The sequence below is a fragment of the Triticum aestivum genome, chromosome 1A (assembly GCF_018294505.1).
Source record: "Triticum aestivum cultivar Chinese Spring chromosome 1A, IWGSC CS RefSeq v2.1, whole genome shotgun sequence".
Classification (NCBI taxonomy): Eukaryota; Viridiplantae; Streptophyta; class Magnoliopsida; order Poales; family Poaceae; genus Triticum; species Triticum aestivum.
In genome coordinates, this window is record NC_057794.1 from 321,931,163 (window position 1) to 321,948,466 (window position 17,304).

Consider the following 17,304-nt stretch of genomic DNA (forward strand, 5'->3'; position numbering starts at 1 on the left):
TGTATGTATGGTACTTGCATCCTGAACCACATAGTTTACTAATGGGAGTGTGGCTGTGTGATGACAAGTCCTCTCTATTTTTTTTACTTTTCGTGATTAGTAAAATCCTTGCAGCCAGTAGTCTTTGAAAGATTTTGCCCTTGTAATATCTACAATGCTGATTCTAGATTGCTCTGCTAAGAGTTCAGTTGAGCATGGCTTGGGTGCTGATCTTGTTTGTCATTGATGCGTGCTAAATAGTAACTGAACTTGTTAAATTTTGTAAGGATGCAGAAAACATGTGGACACATATATCTGCTATCTTATACTATTGTTGGTACTTTGAGGCCTCACGGTGTGGTTCATGTCTAGCATACATCGCTCTATGTGAATTTCTCGTCAATATAGAATGTTTGGCGATATAACCAGGTTTCTTGCTTGCGATATATCATGTTTCTCGCTTTCTAAAATGAACCTTGGTGGTCTCAGAATATTGTCATGCGAATGTCATCAGTGATAGAGGCAATCTTCACATGATAATATTTCTTGTTGTTGTATATAGGCTTGTAGGCATTTTGTTGTGGCATATATGCTTACTCAAACCAGTTGGATATGGAATTGGCCCAGCTGCGCAAGGAGAACCAGATGCTCATCCAGCGGCACAGGGATCTCATAAACGTAAGTATGCACATTTAATTGACTGATGAGTTCCTCAGCCTTACTCTATGCCAATATTTAACTTAGGAAATGTGTTAAATTTCTACTCAAATGAATAGAAATTTTGGATGGTTATGTCTAACCAGCTGGTATGACTAGGAAAATAACTAATATTATTTGGTTTGTGTAGCTGCACCTCTAAATTACAAACCTCTTTTTTGTAACCACTCTGTAATTGCCTTTAAATAAATTTATTGGTATTATACTATTATCAATGTTACACAATTGCATGGCCTGTATTTTATGTCCATTTTAATCCTTCTTAGGAAATATATGTGATCCTTTTTGGTCAAAAAATATATGTGATCCTTGCATAAAAACCAATATTAGGTTTTGTGGGTCTCAATTTCTCGAGATTACAAGGAGCATCGCAATTAAATGGTAGGAGTTTTGCAGCATAGTTTTTGATTTCGACTAATGTCTTTGTCAGATTAAATCCAATTTCCTCTTTGCAGGATAGATAAATATTTTACTCCGCATGTCTTGACTATGGAATGAAAGACAAAAATGTCTATTGGCCATTCCCTGGCAAAATCTACACTGCCCATATAATATTCATTTTGAGTGCTTAAAGCTGCTTGTGATGTTGCCTTTTGTATACATAGCTATACCCACACTCATGCAATCATGTGTTTGCATCTTCTATAATGGTTGATTTGTTGCTTTGGCATGCTACTACTTTTGACAAGATCTATCTGCCTTGATGATTATGATCTGATTGAAACTTTGTAAAGTTTGATAGCGAGAATATGTATTATAGGGAGTCAGTGCAAGGCCGGCTTTCTTAGGTGATCATGTTGCGGTTGCATTATGTGATTTCACAAATATAAACTAAATGATATTGTTTGAATTAATATACATATTCCTTGAACAACTTAGAAATGTATTTTCCTACTAAAAGAACTAGATGATGCCCCACACGTTGTTGCGGGAATGTTTGCAATATTTCAATGAGATTTTGATTATATGAAACATGAATTCTTGAAACAATAGTTTTTGAAAGTATATAAGAATTAAATGTAAATAGGCAAATAAAATGAAATTTTACATGGATGCATGTTGTAGTGGATTTTTAATATGAATAGTTGCATGTTAAGGTGGGCCTTTTTCCTTATGCATGTTGAATGATGAGGTGGCATGCTTGCATGTTGAGAGAAATATGTTAGTGGGGGCTAGCTATTTAGATATAGAAGATAATGTAACACAACAGGAAGAAAAGAAATGGTAGTCACTAGAAGTTTTCCTACTAAGAGAATAATGTATTTTCCTACTAAGAGAATTAATATACATATGCCTGGTGGTTGTTATGAAGCCGTAGAAGTTTTTTTAAGGAAACCCGCAGGGGAGAAATGGTAGTCAGTAGAAGGGAACGCGCGTCTTTGTCGCGTCGTTCTTCTTTCCAGGGTTGTGAGCTTTTTAGCTGTCCAGCATCACCCTATGGCAGATAATCATTTCTATTATGTGTTAATGCTTTCCTTTTAAACTACTTCAAAAAAACAAAGAAACTGGATTCTTTTAGCCGTATTATCATTTGAACATCTATATGAAATGATCTAAGTTTAAGTATATTTAGTTTTGTAGAAAACTAAAGGCAATTAATGTGAAAATTAGATATGTCCTATTTGATGAAGCTATGTACCTAGGGTAGGGCCATGGGCCTGTCCAAACTGACCTACCCAAGGACACCTCCAGAAGAAATCACATTTCAATCGACTTGGCGGTGTTTCACTCGACGGACTCGAAGACACTCGACCAAGAAGCAACCACTCGACCAAGATCCAACCACCCGACGGCCAAGAGACCTAAAGTCACTCTGCACGCTAATGGTCGGTCATTAAGTAGCTTTTATGGTCATCATAGAACTTTATTAGGGGCGTTACCAGTAACGCCCGACCTTAATGTACTTAAAACCCTGCATAACTGAGGGCCGGAGGGGTCTGGCGGACTCTATATAAGCCACCCCCCTCCTCAGTGTAAAGGGTTCGCACCCCTGTAATTCATACTCTCATAATCCAGTCGACCGCCTCCGGGCTCCGAGACGTAGGGCTATTACTTCCTCCGAGAAGGGCCTGAACTCGTAAACCTTGCGTTCTTACAACTTATCCATAGCTAAGATCTTGCCTCTCCATACTTACCCCCCTACACTACTGTCAGACTTGGAACCACGACAGTTGGGGCCCACCGTGGGGCAGGTGTTTTAGTGTTTGTTGGAGGAGTTGCGACCTTTTCCGACCCGAATCATCATGGTTTTCGGTGGAGTTTTGGTGGAGGGCCGCGAGATCCGTCTCGGTGCGCTCACGTTCATCGTCGACGACTCTGCTTGGCTCCAGGAGGCTCCGCTCGACGTCGACGCACTCCCTGTTCGCGGGGCAACACACTTTAGCGCGTGCGTCTGCGGTGTTCTCCTGCGGCAACCGTCGACCCCCTACCGGTCGGCTCATGTGTTGTCCTCCCTCCCTGTTTCCCGCCAGCGCAAGCGCTCCGGTCGGTCGAGACTTCAGCGATGGGTGAGACACGCGGTGGCACGTCAGTCGGCCACCCCGCAATTCGCGGTGATCGAGCCCGACGAATCCCTCTACGGCCTGTTCGACCTATCGACTGGCTCTGCAGAGACCGCGTCCGAGTGCGACAGCAGTGATCCGGCGGCGGAGGTTCTGATGGTCGATGGACCGCCCAGTCTTCCCGGTTTTCCCCGCACCGACGGAGGCGCGGGTGGAGGCGACCCGTCGCGTCCCCATGAGGAGTATCTTCCCGAGCCTCTCACGTCGCTGCAGAGAGAAGAACTTCACCGTCGGAACGTGGATGCACTGCACACTCCTATCGTTGGAGAAACCCCCGAGGCTCGCGCCTTGGAAGACGCGCGCCTGGCAAACTTGGCCGAGCGCACTCGACTGGAGAACCTCCAGCGAGAACTCGACGAGCGTGCGCGACAACGGGTTCCCGAATCCAGTCGATGTCAGCTCTTCCCGCCCCCGCATGTATATCGAACTCCGATTCAGAATTTAGCAGCTGCGGCCCGTATAGCGGAGTCGATTCAGCCTTCCTAGTCGGAGGCTGGCAGAGGCTAGCTGCAGATCAGAGCGTTACTCCGGGCAGCAGGAGACCAGAATTCCGCTGTTTCTCAATCGCGGAACAGGATTCACAGCAGATCCGTTGCCGTGGACACAGTCCAGTCGGCTCACAGCCCGAGATCACCCCGAGGCGTGAGGGATGTGGAGACCGGCGTGACCAGTATGGGAACCATGAGCAATATGATCACCGAGTCGATCGTGGCGGTCGAGTGCCCACGCCTCCCCCGAGGAGCGGGTCGTATGTGCCTCGCCAGCAGGATGACAGGCGCCCTCATAGTGGTGGGCGAAGGATTCCAGTCGACCCCAAAGGGCCAGGCTTTGATGCGAGATCCATTCTCGTCCAAAGTTTCGTCGACAGGAACAGGGCTCACCGAGAAGGTCACGACAGAGATGCACCTACCAGCAGCAGAGTACATGTTTCGGGGCCAGAGTGCTTTATTAGAGCCATCAGGGCCGCTGGGATTCCTCCCAACTTTAGGTTGGCGACTGGAGTCAGTAAGTTCACTGGCGAGTCCAAGCCCGATACTTGGCTTGAGGACTACCAAGTGGCTGTCCAGATTGGTGGCGGCAATGATGAAGTGGCCATGAAGCACCTGCCTCTCATGTTGGAGGGCTCGGCCAGAGCGTGGCTGAACCAGTTAGCGCCTAGCAGCATTTACACTTGGGAAGATCTCTCCCGAGTGTTCGTCACCACATTTGAAGGCACATGCAAGCGACCGAAAGGGCTGACGGAACTGCGGTCTTGCGTGCAGAAGCCGAATGAAACTTTGAGGGATTACATCCAGAGGTGGATCACGTTACATCACTCGATGGAGAATGTGCCTGACCACCAAGCAGTTTGTGCCTTCAAGGAAGGCGTCAAGTACAGAGAACTGAATTTGAAATTCGGTCAAACCGGAGATATGTCCCTGAATCGGATGATGGAGATTGCCACCAAGTACGCTAATGGTAAAGATGAGGATCGACTCAGGAGTGGCAAGCTCAAGTCAGTCGCCCAAGAAACCGAAGGAAATTCCAATCGGAAACATAAGTGGAAAGCCGAGTCAGCGGCTCCCGGGGAAGCCTTGGCTTTAACCCAAGGAAAGTTTAAAGGGAAACCTAAAGGACCTTGGAACCCCAAAAAGGTTAAAGACCAGGACGGAAATGATGTGTTGGACTTACCATGTCTCGTCCACACAAAGAAAGATGAAGAGGGTAATTTCATTTACCCGAAACATACCACTCGACAGTGTCGACTCTTGATCCAGCAGTTCCAGGGCAAGCAGCCCAAAAGTAAGGAAAAGGAGTCAGACAAGGTCGAGGACAAAGAAGACAGTGACGACGGATACCCTCAGGTCAATTCCACTCTGATGATTTTTGCCGATGTTGAAAGCAAAAGTCGACTGAAAGTTATTAACCGAGAGGTGAATATGGTCGCTCCGGCGACACCTAGTTACCTGAAATGGGATCAGACTACCATAACATTTGACCAGTCCGACCACCCAACGCACATCGCCACCCCTGGGAGGCAAGCTTTGGTGGTCGACCCAGTTGTTGAAGGCACTCAACTGACCAAAGTCCTGATGGATGGTGGCAGTGGTTTGAACATATTGTATGCTGGGACGTTGAAAGGGATGGGCATTCCGATGTCCAGACTCAGTGCCAGCAACATGAGTTTCCATGGAGTCATTCCTGGGAAGAAGGCTGAATCACTCGGCCAGATTGCTCTTGATGTGGTTTTTGGTGATTCCAAAAATTACCGCAAAGAAAAGTTGACATTCGAAGTTGTAGACTTCCAGAGTGCCTACCACGCTATTTTGGGGAGGCCGGCTTATGCATGCTTCATGGCCCGACCATGTTACGTGTACCTCAAATTGAAGATGCCTAGCCCCAAAGGTGTGATCGCTATTACGGGAAATCGGAAGAAAGTAGAAGAATGTTTTCAGAAAGGTTCGAAGATTGCTGATGCTCAGATGGCAGTGGTGGAGTTGCAGGAATACCAGAAGACTGCGGACCTGAGTGATTTGCTGCGAGCCAAGAAGCCCGCTACAGAGTCAGCTTTTCAGTCGACTGGTGATACGAAGACATCTCACATACACCCGACCGACCCCAGCGCCGCTCCAACTCATATCACGACAACACTCGACTCCAAATAGGAAGAAGCGCTCATCTAGTTCCTCCGTGAGAACTGGGAAATTTTCGCATGGAAGCCCTCTGACATGCCGGGTGTTCCCAGGGAGCTGGCTGAGCACCGCCTAAGAGTCGACTCAAAAGTAAAACCTGTCAAGGAACATCTTCGGCGGTCCGCCGTCCAGAAGAGAAAGGCCATTGGCGAAGAGGTGGCTCGGCTCTTAGCGACGGAGTTCATCCGAGAAATCTACCACTCCGAGTGGCTCGCCAATGTTGTCATGGTCCCCAAGAAGGACAAGTCACTTCGCATGTGCATTGACTTTAAACATATCAATCGGGCCTGCCTGAAAGATCATTTTCCTCTCCCCCGCATCGACCAGATAGTCGACTTGACTGCGGGATGTGAGCGACTGTCTTTTTAGACGCCTATTCCGGGTACCATCAGATCCGTCTGTATGGACCTGACGAGATCAAAACAGCTTTCATCACTCCATTCGGGTGCTTCTGTTATGTTACCATGCCATTCGGCCTCAAGAATGCCGGATCCACATTCATGAGGATGATTCAGAAGTGCTTGCTCACCCAAATCAGTCGGAATGTGGAGGCGTACATGGATGATATTGTGGTCAAGTCATGGAAGGGTTCCGACCTGCTGACTGACCTTGCTGAAACCTTTGCCAACCTCAGAAGGTTTGATATCAAGCTTAATCCATCAAAATGCACATTCGGGGTTCCTGGCGGAAAGTTACTCGGTTTTCTCGTTTCCGAACGGGGAATCGACGCCAATCCAGAAAAAGTCGGTACTACACTCCGAATGAAAAGTCCTGTGCGAGTGCACGATGTTCAGAAGCTTACTGGTTGCTTGGCCGCCCTAAGTCGATTCATATCTCGTCTCGGTGAAAAGGCATTGCCTCTTTACCGATTGATGAAGAAGTCTGACAAGTTCGAGTGGACTCCTGAAGCTGACGCAGCGTTCGCAGAGCTCAAAACTCTGCTCTCCACCCAGCCGGTGCTTGCTGCCCCAATCAGCAAGGAGCCTTTGTTGCTTTACATTGCAGCCACAGGACAAGTCGTCAGTACGGTACTTACGGCCGAGCGGGAAGAAGAAGGGAAAACCTTCAAAGTTCAGCGCCCAGTGTATTATATTTCTGAAGTCTTGACCCCATCGAAGCAAAGATATCCTCATTATCAGAAGCTCGTATATGGGATTTATATGACCACAAAGAAAGTTGCCCACTACTTCTCTGATCATTCCATTACAGTCATCAGCGACGCTTCGTTGTCAGAGATCTTGCATAACAGGGACGCAACTGGTCGAGTGGCAAAATGGGCGATTGAACTCCTTCCTCTAGATATCAAGTTTGAGGCAAAGAAAGCTATCAAGTCCCAGGAAATCGCGGATTTCGTCGCCGAGTGGATTGAACAGCAACTGCCGACTCAGGTTCACTCGGAGCATTGGACCATGTTCTTCGACGGTTCCAAGATGCTAAATGGTTCTAGCGCCGGAGTGGTGTTGGTCTCCCCCAGAGGAGATAAACTCAGATATGTTCTTCAAATCCACTTTGATTCCTCTAACAACGAGGCAGAATACGAAGCACTTTTATATGGGTTGCGCATGGCCATTTCACTCGGCGTCCGTTGCCTCATGGTCTATGGCGACTCAGATTTGGTGGTTAATCAAGTGATGAAGGAATGGGACGTCAGAAGTCCAGCATGACTGGTTATTGCAATGCAGTGAGAAAGCTGGAGAAGAAATTTGAGGGGTTAGAGCTTCATCACATACCCCGACTGAAAAATCAAGCAGCTGATGATCTGGCAAAAATAGGTTCCAAAAGAGAAGCCATTCCCAGCAATGTGTTTTTGGAACACATCCACACACCATCAGTCCAGGAGGATCCCTTCACTAAAGAGGCCCGCAGCCAAAAAGCGCCACGGATCCGACGGAAGTTGAAGTTCCAGGTGTGGTCGACCTGATCATGGAAGTCTTGGTTATCACTCCTGTATAGACAGAACCGTACATCGCGTACATCCTAAGGAAAGAACTCCCAGAAGACAAAGAAGAGGCTCGACAGATCGTCCGTCGATCCAAGGCCTTTACAGTCATAAAGGGACGGTTATATAGAGAAAGCGCGACTGGGGTCGGCCAGAAGTGTATTACACCAGAAGAAGGTCAGATGATCCTTAACAATATCCACTCGGGGACCTGTGGTCATCATGCGTCCTCTCGGACCATTGTGGCTAAAGCATACCGAGCGGGGTTCTACTGGCCAAGAGCCAATGAGATGGCAAAAGAGATAGTCGACAAATGTGAAGGATGTCAGTATTACTCTAATATGCCGCACAAGCCCGCGTCAGCCCTGAAAACCATTCCACTCGTCTGGCCCTTCGCTGTTTGGGGGCTGGACATGGTTGGACCACTGAGAACAGGCAGGAGCGACTTCACTCATGTGCCGGTAGCAGTCGACAAGTTCACCAAATGGATTGAAGCCAAGCCTATCAAGAATCTTGATGCTCGCACCGCTATCAGTTTCATCAGAGAGTTGATATTCAGATATGGAGTTCCCACAGCATCATCACCGACAACGGGTCAAACTTTGATTCCGACAAATTCAGGGCCTTTGCGCCTCTCAGGGCACTCGAGTCGACTATGCTTCGATCGCTCACCCCCAGTCGAATGGGCAAGCAGAAAGGGAGAACGGCCTGATTCTCAAAGGACTGAAACCCCGATTGATGCATGATCTCAAGCACGCAGCAGGTGCATGGGTCGACGAGCTTCCATCAGTCCTTTGGGGATTAAGAACAACCCCGAATCGATCGACCGGAAGAACCCCATTCTTTCTAGTCTACGGAGCCGAGGCAGTCTTACCGAGTGACCTGCTTCACAATGCTCCCCGAGTCGAGCTCTACTCTGAAGATGAAGCAGAACAAGCCCGGCAGGATGTAGTCGACCTCCTAGAAGAAGAAAGAGAAATGGCCTTGATTCGATCGACCATCTATCAGCAAGACTTGCGTCGATTCCATGCCAGAAACGTGAAGAGTTGAGCCTTCCAAGAAGGAGACTTAGTCCTCCGAGTGGATCAGCAGAAACCACACAAACTCGCTCCTACTTGGGAAGGCCCCTTCATAGTCACCAGAGTCCTCCACAATGGAGCATACCACCTCTACAATGTCGATCGCCAGATTGATGAGCCACAAGCCTAGAATGCGGAGCTACTCCGCCCCTTTTATACTTGGGTTATCATTCAAATAAGATGTAATAAGAAAAAACTCCTGTAGTTTATTTATCAAAGACAAGAGCATTATAATTTTCCCAGTGATTATTATTGTTTTTGTTTACGTAAGAAATCCCCCAGTGGGTGGCTTAGCTGCGAATCCGCTTCGCCTAAGTTTATAAAAACGATTTCCTACCGAGTGGCGAGCCAGCCTCCCACTCGGAGTCTTAGCTGCGAATCCGTTTCGCCTAAGTTTGAAAAAAAATCTTACCGAGTGGAGAGCATCCCTCCCACTCGAGGGCTTAGCTGCAGTCCAATACTCGCCTAAGTTCTCTCGCTTGAGGACTTAGCTGCAGTCAGGCACTCGCCTAAGTTTGAAAAAATCCTACCGAGTGGAGAGCAGCCCTCCCACTCGGGGGCTTAGCTGCAGTCCAGTACTCGCCTAAGTTCTCTCTCTTGAGGACTTAGCTGCAGTCAGGCACTCGCCTAAGTTTGAAAAAATCCTACCGAGTGGAGAGCAGCCCTCCCACTCGGGGGCTTAGCTGCAGTCCAGTACTCGCCTAAGTTATCTCTCTTGAGGACTTAGCTGCAGTCAGGCACTCGCCTAAGTTTGAAAAAATCCTACCGAGTGGAGAGCATCTTTCCCACTCGGGGGCTTAGCTGCAGTCCAGTACTCGCCTAAGTTCTCTCTCTTGAGGACTTAGCTGCAGTCAGGCACTCGCCTAAGTTTGAAAAAATCCTACTGAGTGGAGAGCATCCCTCCCACTCGGGGGCTTAGCTGCAGTCCAGTACTCGCCTAAGTTCTCTCTCTTGACGACTCAGCTGCAGTCAGGCACTCGCCTAAGTTTGAAAAACAAAAAATCCTACCGAGTGGAGAGCAGCCCTCCCACTCGGAGGCTTAGCTGCAGTCCAGTACTCGCCTAAGTTCTCTCGCTTGAGGACTTAGCTGCAGTCAGGCACTCGCCTAAGTTTGAAAAATCCTACCAAGTGGAGAGCAGTCCTCCCACTCGGGGGCTTAGCTGCAGTTCGGTACTTGCCTAAGTTTTCTCGTTTGAAGACTTAGCAGCGGTCAGGTACTCGCTGTTGGGGAACGTAGTAATTTCAAAAAAAATCCTACGCACACGCAAGATCATGTGATGCATAGAAACAAGAGGGGAGAGTGTGATCTACATACCTAGTAGATCGACAACGGAAGCGTTTGGTTGATGTAGTCGTACGTCTTCACGGCCTGACCGATCAAGCACCGAAACTACGGCACCTCCGAGTTCTAGCACACGTTCAGCTCGATGACAATCCCCGGACTCCGATCCAGCAAAGTGTCGGGGAAGAGTTCCGTCAGCACGACGGCATGGTGACGATCTTGATGTACTACTGCAGCAGAGCTTCGCCTAAACTCCGCTACAATATTATCGAGGACTATAGTGGAAGGGGGCACCGCACACGGCTAAGAATATGATCACGTGGATCAACTTGTGTTTCTCTGGGGTGCCTCTTCCTCAGTATATAAAGGACTAAAGGGGGGAGGCCGGCCGGCCACATAGGGCGCGCCAGGAGAGTCCTACTCCCTCTAGGAGTAGGATTCCCCCCCCCCAATCCTAGTTGGAATAGGACTCGTGGAGGGGGGAAAAGAGAGAGAGGGGCCGGCCCCCTCTCCTTGTCCAATTCGGACCAAGGGAAGGGAGGGGCGCGCGGCCCACTATGGGCTGCCTCTTCTCTTTTCCACTAAGGCCCAATAAGGCCCATCTAGCTCCCCGGGGGGTTCCGGTAACCTCCCGGTACTCCGGTAAAATCCCGATTTCACCCGGAACACTTCCGATATCCAAACATAGGCTTCCAATATATCAATCTTTATGTCTCGACCATTTCGAGACTCCTCGTCATGTCCGCGATCATATCCGGGACTCTGAACAACCTTCGGTACATCAAAATGCATAAACTCATAATATAACTGTCATCATAACCTTAAGCGTGCAGACCCTACGGGTTCGAGAACAATGTAGACATGACTGAGACACGTCTCCGGTCAATAACCAATAGCGGGACCTGGATGCCCATATTGGCTCCTACATATTCTACGAAGATCTTTATCGGTCAGACCGCATAACAACATACGTTGTTCCCTTTGTCATCGGTATGTTACTTGCCCGAGATTCGATCGTCGGTATTCCAATACCTAGTTCAATCTCGTTACCGGCAAGTCTCTTTACTCGTTCTGTAATACATCATCCCGCAACTAACTCATTAGTTGCAATGCTTGCAAGGCTTAAGTGATGTGCATTACCGAGAGGGCCCAGAGATACCTCTCCGACAATCGGAGTGACAAAACCTAATCTCGAAATACGCCAACCCAACATGTACCTTTGGAGACACCTGTAGTACTCCTTTATAATCACCCAGTTACGTTGTGACGTTTGGTAGCTCCCAAAGTGTTCCTCCGGTAAACGGGAGTTGCATAATCTCATAGTTATAGGAACATGTATAAGTCATGAAGAAAGCAATAGCAACATACTAAACGATCGGGTGCTAAGCTAATGGAATGGGTCATGTCAATCAGATCATTCACTTAATGATGTGATCCCGTTAATCAAATAACAACTCCTTGTTTATGGTTAGGAAACATAACCATCTTTGATTAACGAGCTAGTCAAGTAGAGGCATACTAGTGACACTCTGTTTGTCTATGTATTCACACATGTATTATGTTTCCGGTTAATACAATTCTAGCATGAATAATAAACATTTATCATGATATAAGGAAATAAATAATAACTTTATTATTGCCTCTAGGGCATATTTCCTTCAGTCTCCCACTTGCACTAGAGTCAATAATCTAGATCACATCACCATGTGATTAACATCGATAGTTCACATCATCATGTGATTAACACCCATAGTTCACATCGCCATGTGACCAACACCCAAAGGGTTTACTAGATTCGGTAATCTAGTTCACATCGCTATGTGATTAACACCCAAAGAGTACTAAGGTGTGATCATGTTTTGCTTGTGAGAGAATCTTAGTCAACGGGTCTGCCACATTCAGATCCGCATGTATTTTGCAAATTTCTATGTCAACAATGCTCTGCATGGAGCTACTCTAGCTAATTGCTCCCACTTTCAATATGTATCTAGACCGAGACTTAGAGTCATCTAGATTAGTGTCAAAACTTGCATCGGCGTAACCCTTTACGATGAACCTTTTTTCACTTCCATAATCGAGAAACATATCCTTATTCCACTAAGGATAATTTTGACCGATGTCCAGTGATCTACTCCTAGATCACTATCGTACTCCCTTGCCAAACTCAGTGGTAGGGCATACAATAGATCTGGTATACAGCATGGCATACTTTATAGAACCTATGACCAAGGCATAGGGAATGACATTCATTCTCTTTCTATCTTCTGCCGTGGTCGGGCTTTGAGTCTTACTCAATTTCACACCTTGTATCATAGGCAAGAAACTCTTTCTTTGACTGTTCCATTTTGAACTACTTCGAAATCTTGTCAAGGTATGTATTTATTGAAAAAACTTATCAAGCGTCTTGATCTATCTCTATAGATCTTGATGCTCAATATGTAAGTAACTTCACCGAGGTCTTTCTTTGAAAAACTCCTTTTAAACACTCCTTTATGCTTTGCAGAATAATTCTACATTATTTCCAATCAACAATATGTCATTCACATATACTTATCAGAAATGTTGTAGTGCTCCCACTCACTTTCTTGTAAATACAGGCTTCACTTCAAGTCTGTATAAAACTATATGCTTTGATCAACTTATCAAGGCATATATTCCAACTCCGAGATGCTTACACCAGTCCATAGATTGATCGCTGGAGTTTGCACATTTTGTTAACACCTTTAAGATTGACAAAACTTCTGGTTGCATCATATACAACTCTTCTTTAAGAAATCCATTCAGGAATGCAGTTTTGACATCCATCTGCCAAATTTCATAATCATAAAATGCGGCAATTGCTAACATGATTCGGACAGACTTAAGCATCGCTACGGGTGAGAAGGTCTCATCGTAGTCAATCCCTTGAACTTGCCGAAAACCTTTTGCGACAAGTCGAGCTTTGTAGATAGTAATATTACCGTCAGCGTCAGTCTTCTTCTTGAAGATCCATTTATTCTCAATTGCTCGCCGATCATCGGACAAGTCAACCAAAGTCCATATTTTATTCTCATACATGGATCCCATCTCAGATTTCATGGCTTCAAGCCACTTTGCGGAATCTGGGCTCACCATTGCTTCTTCATAGTTCGTAGGTTCATCATGATCTAGTAGCATGACTTCCAGAACAGGATTACCGTACCACTCTAGCGCGGATCTTACTCTGGTTGATCTACGAGGTTCAGTAGTATCTTGTTCTGAAGTTTCATGATTATTATCATTAGCTTCCTCACTAACTGGTGTAGTAGTCACAGGAACAGATTTATGTGATGAACTACTTTCCAATAAGGGAGAAGGTACAATTACCTTATCAAGTTCTACTTTCCTCCCACTCATTTCTTTCGAGAGAAACTCCTTCTCTAGAAAGGATCCATTCGTAGCAACAAATGTCTTGCCTTCGGATCTGTGATAGAAGGTGTATCCAATAGTTTCCTTTGGATATCCTATGAAGATTCACTTATCCGATTTGGGTTCGAGCTTATCATGTTGAAACTTTTTCACATAAGCATCGCAGTCAAACTTTAAGAAATGACAGCTTAGGTTTCTTGCCAAACCATAGTTCATATGGTGTCGTCTCAACGGATTTAGATGGTGCCCTATTTAACGTGAATGCAGCTGTCTCTAATGCATAACCCCAAAATGATAGTGGTAGATCGGTAAGAGACATCATAGATTGCACTATATCCAATAAAGTATGGTTATGACGTTCGGACACACCATTATGCTGTGGTGTTCCATGTGGCATGAGTTTGTGAAACTATTCCACACTGTTTTAATTGAAGACCAAACTCGTAACTCAAATATTTGTCTCCGCGATCAGATCGTAGAAACTTTATTTTCTTGTCACGATGATTTTCCACTTCACTCTGAAATTCTTTGAACTTTTCAAATGTTTCAGACTTATGTTTCATCAAGTAGATATACCCATATCTGCTCAAATCATCTGTGAAGTTCAGAAAATAACGATACTTGCCATGAGCCTTAACACTCATCGGACCGCATACATCAGTATGTATTATCTCCAATAAGTTAGTTGCTCGCTCCGGAGAACGGAGTCTTAGTCATCTTGCCCATGAGGCATGGTTCGCAAGCATCAAGTGATTCATAATCAAGTGATTCCAAAATCCCATCAGCATGGAGTTTCTTCATGCGCTTTACACCAATATGACCTAAACGGCAGTGCTACAAATAAGTTGCACTATCATTATTAACTTTGCATCTTTTGGTTTCAATATTATGATTATGTGTATCACTACGATCGAGATCCAACGAACTATTTTCATTGGGTGTGTAACCATATAAGGTTTTATTCATGTAAACAGAACAACAATTTATTCTCTTACTTAAATGAATAACAGTATTACAATAAACATGATCAAATCATATTCATGCTTAACGCAAACACCAAATAACACTCATTCAGGTTCAACACTAATCCCGAAAGTATAGGGAGTGTGCGATGATGATCATATCAATCTTGGAACCACTTCCGACACACATCGTCACTTTACCCTTAACTAGTCTCTGTTTATTCTGCAACTCCCATTTCGAGTTACTAATCTTAGCAACTGAACTAGTATCAAATACTGAGGGGTTGCTATGAACACTAGTAAAGTACACATCAATAACATGTATATCAAATATACTTATGTTCACTTTGCCATCCTTCTTATCTGCCAATCACTTGGGGTAGTTCCGCTTCCAGTGACCAGTCCCTTTGCAGTAGAAACACTTAGTCTCAGGCTTAGGACCAGACTTGGGCTTCTTCACTTGAGCAGCAACTTGCTTGCCGTTCTTCTTGAAGTTCCCTTTCTTCCCTCTGCCCTTTTCTTGAAACTAGTGATCTTGTCAACCATCAACACTTGATGCTCTTTCTTGATTTCTACCTTCATTGATTTCATCATCATGAAAAGCTCGGGAGTCATTTTCGTCATCCCTTGCATACTATAGTTCATCAATAAGTTCTACTAACTTGGTGATGGTGACTAGAGAATTCTGTCAATCACTATCTTATCTGGAAGATTAACTCCCACTTGATTCAAGCAATTGTAGCACCCACACAATCTGAGCACATGCTCACTAGTTGAGCGATTCTCCTCCATCTTTTGGCTATAGAACTTGTTGGAGACTTCATATCTCTCAACTCGGGTATTTGCTTGAAATATTAACTTCAACTCCTGGAACATCGCATATGCTCCATGACGTTCAAAACGTCTTTGAAGTCCCGATTCTAAGTCGTTAAGCATGGTGCACTAAACTATCAAGTAGTCATCATTTTGAGCTAGCCAAACGTTCATAACGTCTGCATCTGCTCCTGCAATAGGTCTGTCACCTAGCGGTGCATCAAGGACATAATTCTTCTGTGCAGCAATGAGGATAAACCTCAGATCACGGATCCAATCCGCGTCATTGCTACTAACATCTTTCAACACAATTTTTCTCTAGGAACATATCAAAATAAACATATGAAAGCAACAACGCGAGCTATTGATCTACAACATGATTTGCAAAATACTACCAGGACTAAGTTCATGATAAATTTAAGTTCAATTTAATCATAATACTTAAGAACTCCCACTTAGATAGACATCCATCTAATCCTCTAAGTGATCACGTGATCCAAATCAACTAAACCATGTCCGATCATCACATGAGGTGGAGTAGTTTCATTGGTGAACATCACTATGTTGATCATATCTACTATATGATTCACGCTCGACCTTTCGGTCTCCGTGTTCCGAGGCCATATCTGTATATGCTTGGCTCGTCAAGTATAACCTGAGTATTCCGCGTGTGCAACTGTTTTGCACCCGTTGTATTTGAACATAGAGCCTATCACACCCGATCATCACGTGGTGTCTCAGCACGAAGAACTTTCGCAATGGTGCATACTCAGGGAGAACACTTCTTGATAATTTAGTGAGAGATCATCTTATAATGCTACCGTCAATCAAAGCAAGATAAGATGCATAAAAGATAAACATCACATGCAATCAATATAAGTGATATGATATGGCCATCATCATCTTGTGCTTGTGATCTCCATCTCCGAAGCACCGTCGTGATCACCATCGTCACCGGCGTGACACCTTGATCTCCATCGTAGCATCGTTGTCGTCTCGCCAAGCTTGTGCTTCCACGACTATCGCTACCGTTTAGTGATAAAGTAAAGCATTACATCGCGATTGCATTGCATACAATAAAACGACAACCATAAGGCTCCTGCCAGTTGCCGATAACTCGGTTACAAAACATAATCATCTCATACAATAAATCAGCATCATGTCTTGACCATATCACATCACAACATGCCCTGCAAAAACAAGTTAGACGTACTCTACTTTGTTGTTGCAAGTTTTACGTGGCTGCTACGAGCTTAAGCAAGAATTAATCTTACCTACGCATCAAAACCACAACGATAGTTTGTCAAGTTGGTGCTGTTTTAACCTTCGCAAGGACCGGGCGTAGCCACACTCGATTCAACTAAAGTTGGAGAAACTGTCACCCGCAAGCCACCTCTGTGCAAAGCACCTTGGGAGAACCGGTCTCGCGTAAGCGTACGCGTAATGTCGGTCTGGGCCGCTTCATCCAACAATACCGCCGAACCAAAGTATGACATGTTGGTAAGCAGTATGACTTATATCGCCCACAACTCACTTGTGTTCTACTCGTGCATATAACATCAACATAAATAACCTAGGCTCGGATGCCACTGTTGGGGAACGTAGTAATTTCAAAAAAATTCCTACGCACACGCAAGATCATGTGATGCATAGCAACGAGAGGGGAGAGTGTGATCTACATACCTAGTAGATCGACAACGGAAGCATTTGGTTGATGTAGTCGTACGTCTTCACGGCCCGACCGATCAAGCACCGAAACTATGGCACCTCCGAGTTCTAGCACACGTTCAGCTCGATGACAATCCCCGGACTCCGATCCAGCAAAGTGTCGGGGAAGAGTTCCGTCAGCACGATGGCGTGGTGACGATCTTGATGTACTACTGCAGCAGGGCTTCGCCTAAACTCCGCTACAA

General features: G+C 45.5%; 1 long non-coding RNA gene across 1 annotated transcript; it reads left to right on the forward strand.

The window, feature by feature from the left end:
• The first annotated feature begins 324 nt into the window (after positions 1 to 324).
• Positions 325 to 1,269, forward strand: LOC123048482 (uncharacterized). Its single transcript, XR_006423305.1, has 2 exons — positions 325 to 408; positions 542 to 1,269. It is a non-coding gene; the product is annotated as an uncharacterized lncRNA (long non-coding RNA).
• The last annotated feature ends 16,035 nt before the right edge of the window (positions 1,270 to 17,304 follow it).